Genomic DNA, 8820 nt, shown 5'->3' on the forward strand with positions numbered 1-8820 from the left:
TTGGTTGTAGCCTTTCACAAAATCCACCCTAAGCATTCAGTGAGTTCATGCTATGTCTTGATATAATCTATCCTTCCCACGTGCACAGAATTTGGGTATAGAAAATTGAGGTGACTGCCTTTAGACCCATGTTTTATACTAAATTCTTACTATTGATAGGCTGTGATTCTAAGCAGCAGTAGGCTGGGAGGTGGATGGGTCAGCATCTACCACCATTTCAAAAGCTCTAAGTCAGTCTGCCCATGACCTACTATCAAAGCAAAGGGAAAAAAGGGATGGCCTCTCAACCATTCCACTCCTCTACCCAGTATGTATAGTACCTTTTTCTGACCTCTCTGAATTCCTCATATTTCCCTAGGGCAGAAGTTGTTAAAATGTGGTCCGGGGGGTGGGGGGGAGGGTCCCTGAGACCCTTCTGGGGCCTATGAGGTCAGCACTATTTTTATAATACTACTAACATATTTTCATTTATAATACAGGAAATATTGATAGTTATATATTTTTTTAAATGTTCTGTGGATATGAGTCTCAATAACTTTTATGAATGTAAAGGTATCCTGAGACCAAAAAGTTTGAGAACCAGTGTCCCAGGAACAGCACTTCTGTATGACCTAATATCCCTGTACTCAGCTCAGCTCTCTCTCACTCTCACAAAATAACTAATTTATATTTATGCAATGCTGGTAAAAGTTAATGGATGAGTCAGGGGTAAAGATCTTTATGGTTTTAAAAGTAGCGGGAAGGGGAGTGAGTTTGTTATCTATATGGTACAGAGTATGTAGGGTGGATGGGTGGCTGTTGTGTTCTTATCTGACCCCTACTGTGTAGAGACACTGATGTTCTATCTTTACCAAAAACCTTAGGATCCTCTAAGTGAATGAGTTAATATTCATTTAATGCTATAAACATGACTGTTTTGGTCCAAGTTTAGACTCATATTTGGTCATCTTCAATCAAGACATCCTCCATCTCTCCTCAATCCAAGGCCAGCTATTTTATCTACAGCCCTCCATACCCCCATCCCCTCCAAGAAGTTAGGTGAGAGATATAGCCTGAAGTGGCCCAATTTGAATGATAGATTGAAAATTGAGTAGAGAGAATGAAGAAGCTAAGGGGTTTTAGACCTGGGTTCAAACCTTAGCTCTGCCATTTCCTGGTTGTGTGACCTTGACTTTTCAGTTTTCCTTGGGCCTCAGTTTCCTCAATTGTAAAATGGGGAAGGGGGTATTGAACTGGATGACTTGATGAACTTTTTTCTTCTAAACCAATGATAGTAGGAACTTCTTCCTACAGGAAGAAATGCTACTCTGCAGCACACAGTAAGAGAATAAGTCACAACCCTGATCAGGATGTGGGGATAATGAATTACCAGGAGTATTTTGCTTCCAGAAATATCCTCCTGTGGTTTCTCTGTTGTCTTAGACTCCAAGCTGGTAAGGAGGAAGGAATGATGTAACAGATGAAGCAGATGAGGCAGGTAACAGAGGCTGGCAGGTAACAGAGGTTGGCAGTAAGGGAGTAGCATAGGGTGCTATTAGCACTTACCCCTTTTGCAAAAGCACAGCCAGCATCAGAAGTGGCACATGGAGGGGCTGTAAGATGAAACAGAGGGAATAGTGTTGCTTGGCTTTGGGAACCAGGCTAAAGTTCTTATTAGAGAATGATGGATGTTTAGTCAGCAGGTGGAAGGAAAAGGGGAAACAATGAGGGAAGGCATATGTCTCAAAGAGAAGCCAGGCTTGGCAGGAAACCTTTGTTGCGAGGTCTCAAAGGTAGATTAAATTTCCTTGAACTAAACCATGGGCTGCCTTCCTGATTCCCCTTTTTGTTACTCTGGTGGGACTGCATTCATATCCATATGGCCAGCTCCCTCACCCTGGCACTTGGCACAGGGCCTCACCACAAGTCACCTTGCCTAGAGGCCTCCAGATTGTTCAGTAGGTTTAACATTACCTGCTAATTCTTTCATTGCTGTGTCCCTTGAGCCCACAATTTTCAGGATGATTGAGATTATAGCTTCCATCACCCAGCTGGCCTCCCCAAGAGCCCTATAATCACTTTCATTCCTTGTGCACTGAAAATCTTCCTTCACCACCCCTAAGAGGTAGAGGCAATGTCTATTTGACAAAAAGGAAAACTGAGACATTGGAGACATGACCTGATTTTCCTAGAATGACTCAGATTCATCAGAATCCCTGCATTCTAGCCTGAAGCTTTGTCCACTAATCCGATGAGATTTCCCTGGCAATCCTAGATGGATGTAAATATAGCTTTCCAGGGTGAAAGAAGGACATTTGATTGCATACTTAAATGAATGATAGGATCATAGCTTTAGAGATGGAAAGGATCCTATTTGTGTCCTTCATCTCCAAGATTCTTTTGAGTTTCCATTTGTATGCTTGGATGTACATATACAAGTAGACTATCCCTTGTGAAAGTGGCTTAACCTCTCTGGGACCCAGCTTCCTGATCTAAAATGTGAGAGGATGGAGTTAAATGACCTCAAAGTTAACTCCATAAAGTGGGATTTGAACTTAGGGCTTCCTGACTCCAGGTCCAGTGCTCCTTTCATTATTTTGTGCTTCCTCCACAGTGTGTGTATCAGGCCAGGAGGAGGAGAACGACAAATCGCACTAGTGCTCCAACGGCTCTCCTATATTCATAGCTTTAGGCAAATGCTTAATTACTTTTCTAAGAATAACTCACATTCATGTAATGCTTCAAAGTCTACAAAGCACTGTTATGATATCAGTCACTTTGGTCATTATGGACCTTTGAAGGATTACTGTCAATTCCCGCTTTGAGACAGACATTTCTCATATATAACAACTTTTTATGCTTACATATTTTGTGCTCTTTTAATAGCTTACAAGCAAAGGTGCTGGTTAATTACTCTAAAAAAAAGTACAGATATCTCACAATAATGGAGAGCCCCCAAATCCCTTCTTTGGCTTTGAAACATATTTTGAATGTGTATGGAGTCACAGTAGACTTGTCTATAGGAGAGCATTCTCCCTAGGTTAAAAATTAATTTGCATTTCCTGTGAATGCCCTAGTTAACAGAAAGGGGAAAATGATGCTGGGCAACAGAGGGCAGGTGAGTCTGGGACTTAAAATCTTCCATGAATAATGTGTAGGATTGGTAACAATGATGATAACAATATTGGTTTGCTTTCTACTTTGTTATCAAGTCTGTTGGAAAAGACAGAGAAGTAGGGGGAAACATTTGCTGCATCCTCTACCACTGTTAACAAGTTTGCTTATAACTCAAACTCTAGAGACTTCCGCACTAGGAACATAAGTTCCTGGAATGTTGAACATCAAAAAAAAAAAAAGACACTATTTTCCTTCACAGGAAAACCATCGACTATAGAGGAAATTATTAATTCAAGTACATGACCTACAAGAGAAAAGCTCTCTGTACAAGCATATGTACCTATCAAAAATGACTCATCTAATGAAAATAAGATCCTGAACAATAATCCTAATGATACAAGGGACGTAATTATTCCTGGATAGAGAATGGCAATGGATTAGCCAATGGTAGCAGACCTAGATCCAACAAAACTTTTCTGGGTAGGAGGCCATGTACTTCCCAGCTTTTAGAAAAGAAAGAAAAAAAGAGAAAATGAAAGAAACATGTTTCTGGCTACTCTTGTGCACCATATAACAAAATCTTCTTTCTCTTTTTGTTGTTCTAGGAGGCTCATTAATAGTCTACCATTCAGAAGAAAGAGATGTAGGACAAAGGGCCAGTTTGGAGCAGAAGTCCAGGGACAAGATCAGGGATAAAGATTTCAGGGTGCCTAAATCTTGAATCTTCACCTACCATCTCTGGTCAAATCAGATCATGTGTCCCAGGGCTTAGCACAGTGCCTGGCACACAGTAAGTACGTAATAAATACTTCACTTGATTTGATTTTTTGTTGAGATTCAAATCCATTCCCCAGATACTCTCCTAAGAGAGAGAGACAGTACAGTGTCATAGTCAAAGTCTTTCCAAGAAAGGAAACATTTTTGAATTGTACGTGATCTTGCTTCCATTAATGAACCTTGTCACCTTTCCAATTTAGTTCACAAGATTTATTAGTGACCACAGTTTTTAATCTAGCCTATTCATTATAGAATGTCTCCTCTTCAGGCCCGTTATGGGCTCTCATTAAGTGGGAGATGAGTTGTTTCTTTTATATTGTGCTCCCCTTTCAAAGAGCTACAGTGTCAATTGTTGATCATGCTGTTGCAATGGATGGCAGAACCAAACAGACTTTGCTGTAGCTTTACTGGTTTGTATACACACACATACAAACATATATACATATACACACACACACATACACAGTCTTATTTGGTTTTATCCTTTCTGTGAGGTAGGCAGAATTATTAGCCCCATTCTTCAGATGAAGGCACTGAGCCTCCAAAAAAAAAGATCAGAGTTGTAAGGAACTTTTGAGATCCTCTAATACAATCCCCTCATTTAGTAGATGAGAGCCAGAGAGGGTAAGTCCATTTCCAAAAGACAGTCTGTTTGTGGGTATTCAAGATCTTTGCAGATGGCATAAGATAAAATATAACGATTTTGGTCCTTTGGTTAAAAACAGTAAGTGCCATTGTGGAAAGAGAATAAAGAGGCTGAGGATTCCTCTTCTTCAGACTTGCTCCTATTTTCTGAGAGGTGGAGGAGTTGAATTCTCCCAGGCCACATCTATCTCTTCCCCTTTCTGGGACACGTCTTTGAGTGGAACTTCCCTTTGAGGAGACCACTGTTTTGTCATTTTTTATTCCCTGTTTCTTTTGAGGGGGGAGCGCCAAGTATCCCCTCTGACTGAAGAACAATGACTCATTTAATCCAGAGGCAGATATGTAAGCCCCAATTTCAGTTGTAAAGTTCTATAGATTGGGATTTATTCAAATTTATGAATTATTAATAAAATCATAGCACTTCATTAACTATCCAGGTGGCTTTTAGCTGTCAAACTGGAAAGGAAACTTCCTAGATAGTTATATTATGCATAGTTAAATAACCCCTGCCCTGGTTTTCTCATTAACCTCCCTTTTGACTCCATCGAGGTAGAAACAGAGAATATAAAACTTTGTGGGATCAGTCATTAGTCTTTATGTATGGAAAAAGCCAAAATCAAAGTAAAATTATGCGTAAGGAGGCACAAGGCAGCAAATCATATACAAATGCCTAATCTGAAACAAGCCTGAGGAGGGGAGAGGTTGGAGAACACCCTTTTGGGAGTTTCTTCATAGAAAAACATTTCACCCACCTTTCTTTTCTTTTCTTTTTTTTTTTTTTTGCTATTTTCTTTTTTTTAATTAATTTATTTGTTTTCAGTTTTGAACAATCACTTCCATAAGTTTAAAATTTTCTCCCCCTCCCTACCTTCCCGAGATAGTATGCAATCTTATATGAGTTCCGCACATACATTCTTATTAAACACATTTTCACATTAGTCATGTTGCATAGAAGAATTAAAACAAATAGGAGAAACTATGAGAAAAACCAAAACAAAATAAAATATAACTCAAGAGAAAATAGTCTACATTCTGTGTTCTGATTCTGCAGTTCTTTCTCTGGATGTGGATGGCATTTTGCATCAAGTCCTTTGGAAATGTTTTAGGCCCTTACATTGCTGTGAAGGGCTAAGCATACCAGGAAAAGTCCTTACACCCTGTGGCTGGTTACTGTGTATAATGTTCTTCTGGTTCTGCTCATTTCACTCAGCATCAGTTCATATAAGTCTCTCCAGGTTTTTCTGAAGTCTGCCTGTTTATCACTTTTTATAGCACAATAGTATTCTATTACATTCATACACCACAACTTGTTTAGCCATTCCCCAATTGATGGGCATTCCATCAGTTTCCAGTTCTTGACTACCACAAAAAGAGCTGCTATAAATATTGCTGTACATGTGGGTCTTTTTCCTATTTTTATGATCTCTTTGGGATACAGCCCTAGAAGCAATATTACTGGGTCAAAGAGTATGCATATTTTTTAGCCCTTTGGGCATAGTTCTAAATTGCTCTCCAGAATGGCTGGATCAGCTCATAGCTCCACCAACAACAAATTAGTGTTCCAACTCTCCCACACCTTCTCCAACATTTGTCATCTTCCTTTTTTGTCACATCAGCCAATCTGATAGGTGTGATGTGGTGCCTCAGAGATGTTTTGATTTGCATCTCTCTAATCAATAGTGATTTAGAGCATTTTTTCATGTGCCTATAGATAGTTTTAATTTCTTCCTCTGAAAACTACCTGTTCATATCCTTTGACCATTTATCAATCGGGGAATGACTTGTATTCTTGTCTATTTGATTCAGTTCTCTATATATTTTAGAAATGAGGACTTTATCACAGACGCTAGTTGTAAAACTTTTTTCCCCATTTTCTGCTTCCCTCCTAATTTTGGTTACATTGTCCGCCACCTTTCTTGCAGAGGTATTTCTTCCTGATTGAAGATTTAGCCACAGGGCCCAGCCTGTAGCAGTAGGGTGTATGTGGTATCTTTCTATCCAGTTGCTATCATTATCTTCTGTCTCCTCAGGTGTTGGGGAGAAAGATGCCTCTTGTTACTAGAGGTTCTCCTAATGCCCATGCTGCACTCATGCCCTTACTCTCTGCTTCTCTAGACTGGTTCCAAGCTTCCCTTAGACCAGGCAAAATCCATCCCAGTTTTCCATGTCTCAGGGATACTGAAGGTAGAGAATGCTGCTCCCTCCAGCAGTACAAATCCCATAATTCCTAGCAAACCTCTAGACGCTTCTCCTTTCACCTACAGAAGAGATGGATCCTGTCAAAGGTGTGTTACATGAGGAATATTTTTCAACCACCATTAATCTTATGAATAGCAACAGAAAGAACTTTTTTTGAGTTCTTAGAGTTCAATTCTTAGAATTCAGAATTCTTAGAGTTCAATATCCCAACTCCCTAAACCTATGGAGGAATTTATGGATCTTAACTGAGATTCAGACAACCCCACTTCCCTGAGAAAAGCCATTACTATAGTTAGTGCCACCAATAATGATAACTTTTGATAGCCTATAGCATAGCTGGAATTTTAATCATGCTATCTACTCTTCTCATATTTCTCTTTATCCTGCCCTGCTATTTGTCCTTTCCAGTTATCCCCAAAACTGTCCTTGATGATTTGGGTTTCTTTAAGGATTAGTTTCATCAATTCTTTTTCACCAAAGAAGGATCCCCGCATCAAACTCTGGAGGAGCAGTTACACTTCTAGCATTTCTTCAGGCTGGAAGAAATTGGATGGTTGGATGAGCCCACAAAGGCTATCATAAGGCAACCTCAGTGTGGGATCCAAGATATTGTTGGCTACTCATGTTTCCTGGGAAGTCCAAGATTAGAAACAATCACATAACCTACAGTATCATCAATTATCCAAAGGTCAGGAATCATAAGACATTGAAAACATCCTGAAGAAGGCAGCAGAAGTCTGGAGCAGTGTGATGCCCTTGAAGTTCCAAAGAGTGTATAAGGAAGATTCTAACACTGTGTTTGCTTTCCTGGCTGGAGATCATGAAGATGCCTACCCCTTGGATGGAGAAGGAAGCATCCTAGGTCATGCTTTTCCCCAGATCCTGACTATCAAGGAGCTGTCCCCTTTTACAGTGATGAAGAATGGTCATATTCTGAGGAGGGAATCAACTTCTTCCTGGTGGCTGTTCATGAGATAGGCCATGCCCTGGGCCTGGGACACTCTCAAGATTCAGACTCCATCATGTTCCCCAATTATCAATATCAGGACTTAAGACCCTTCAGGCTCAGCGATGATGATATAAGGGGGATTCAGACCCTTTATTAAGGGAAAAAGAAAATGTTACATCCTGAATATCCTGAAGTTCTAGCTAGACTTGGTGCACATGGATCCTTTTCCATAAAAAGTGTGATTTCCCTGACCTAGAAAGCAAACCAATAAGTCATAGGGAAAGGTTTCCCTTGTTCCAGACTTGCTGGGGCTAAGATCCAAAATATTGTGGGGAGAGGAATGATCTAATGCAGAATTTGAATTCTAAACAACAGAGCACAAAAATAAGTATTTTAAATATGAAACTGAATGTCCATTTCCTACTGCCTTTTAAAAATATGAAAATATTATTAAATATTAAATAATAAAAATAATAAATATTATTATACATTATACAGTATATTATCTATAAACTGTGTAATGTATAATAATTAATAATAAATAAAAATAAAATAAATATAAATAAATATTTTTAAATAATGATAACTTTCATTTACATAGGTAGCTTATAGTTTACAATGCCCTTTATACCCATGACTTAATTTGTTTTTTGAGTAAGGAAATGACATAGTCCGACGTATACCTTAGGGAGATGATTATGTCAGCTACATGGAGAATGAGTGAGTAAGGAGGGAGACTAGTTAGTTAGGGATCTAACTTCATAGTCCAGGTGAGAGGGGATGAAGGCCTGAACTAACATTGACCACAAACATCAGAATGATAATAGGAATTCTGTGGCTTAGTGGCCATAGGCTCAGACTTAGAATCAGGGAGAACTGCTTTCTCACACATGCTGATTATGAGACCCCATGCAGATCATTATTTGGTGGCCCACACAATTCTCCAAGACTAAAAATATCAGAGTAATTTTCCATTTGCATTAGCAGAGGGAGTTTTCTCACTGGGACTTCCCTATATGACTGACATCATAGGTTCAGTCGATGATGATGATGAAGATGATGATGATGATGATGTTAATAGTGGTGAGTTAATTGGGGAAGAATAAAAGAATGTCTGGGAACAGTGAAGGTCCAACAGAGATTACATAACATGA

At 39.3% G+C, this 8820-nt stretch overlaps 1 pseudogene; it reads left to right on the forward strand.

Annotated features, from left to right (window-relative positions):
- Window positions 1-7004: 7004 nt before the first annotated feature.
- Window positions 7005-7823, forward strand: LOC140533411 (matrix metalloproteinase-26 pseudogene; annotated as a pseudogene).
- The last annotated feature ends 997 nt before the right edge of the window (window positions 7824-8820 follow it).

Source organism: Notamacropus eugenii, chromosome 3 (assembly GCF_028372415.1).
Source record: "Notamacropus eugenii isolate mMacEug1 chromosome 3, mMacEug1.pri_v2, whole genome shotgun sequence".
Lineage (NCBI taxonomy): Eukaryota > Metazoa > Chordata > Mammalia > Diprotodontia > Macropodidae > Notamacropus > Notamacropus eugenii.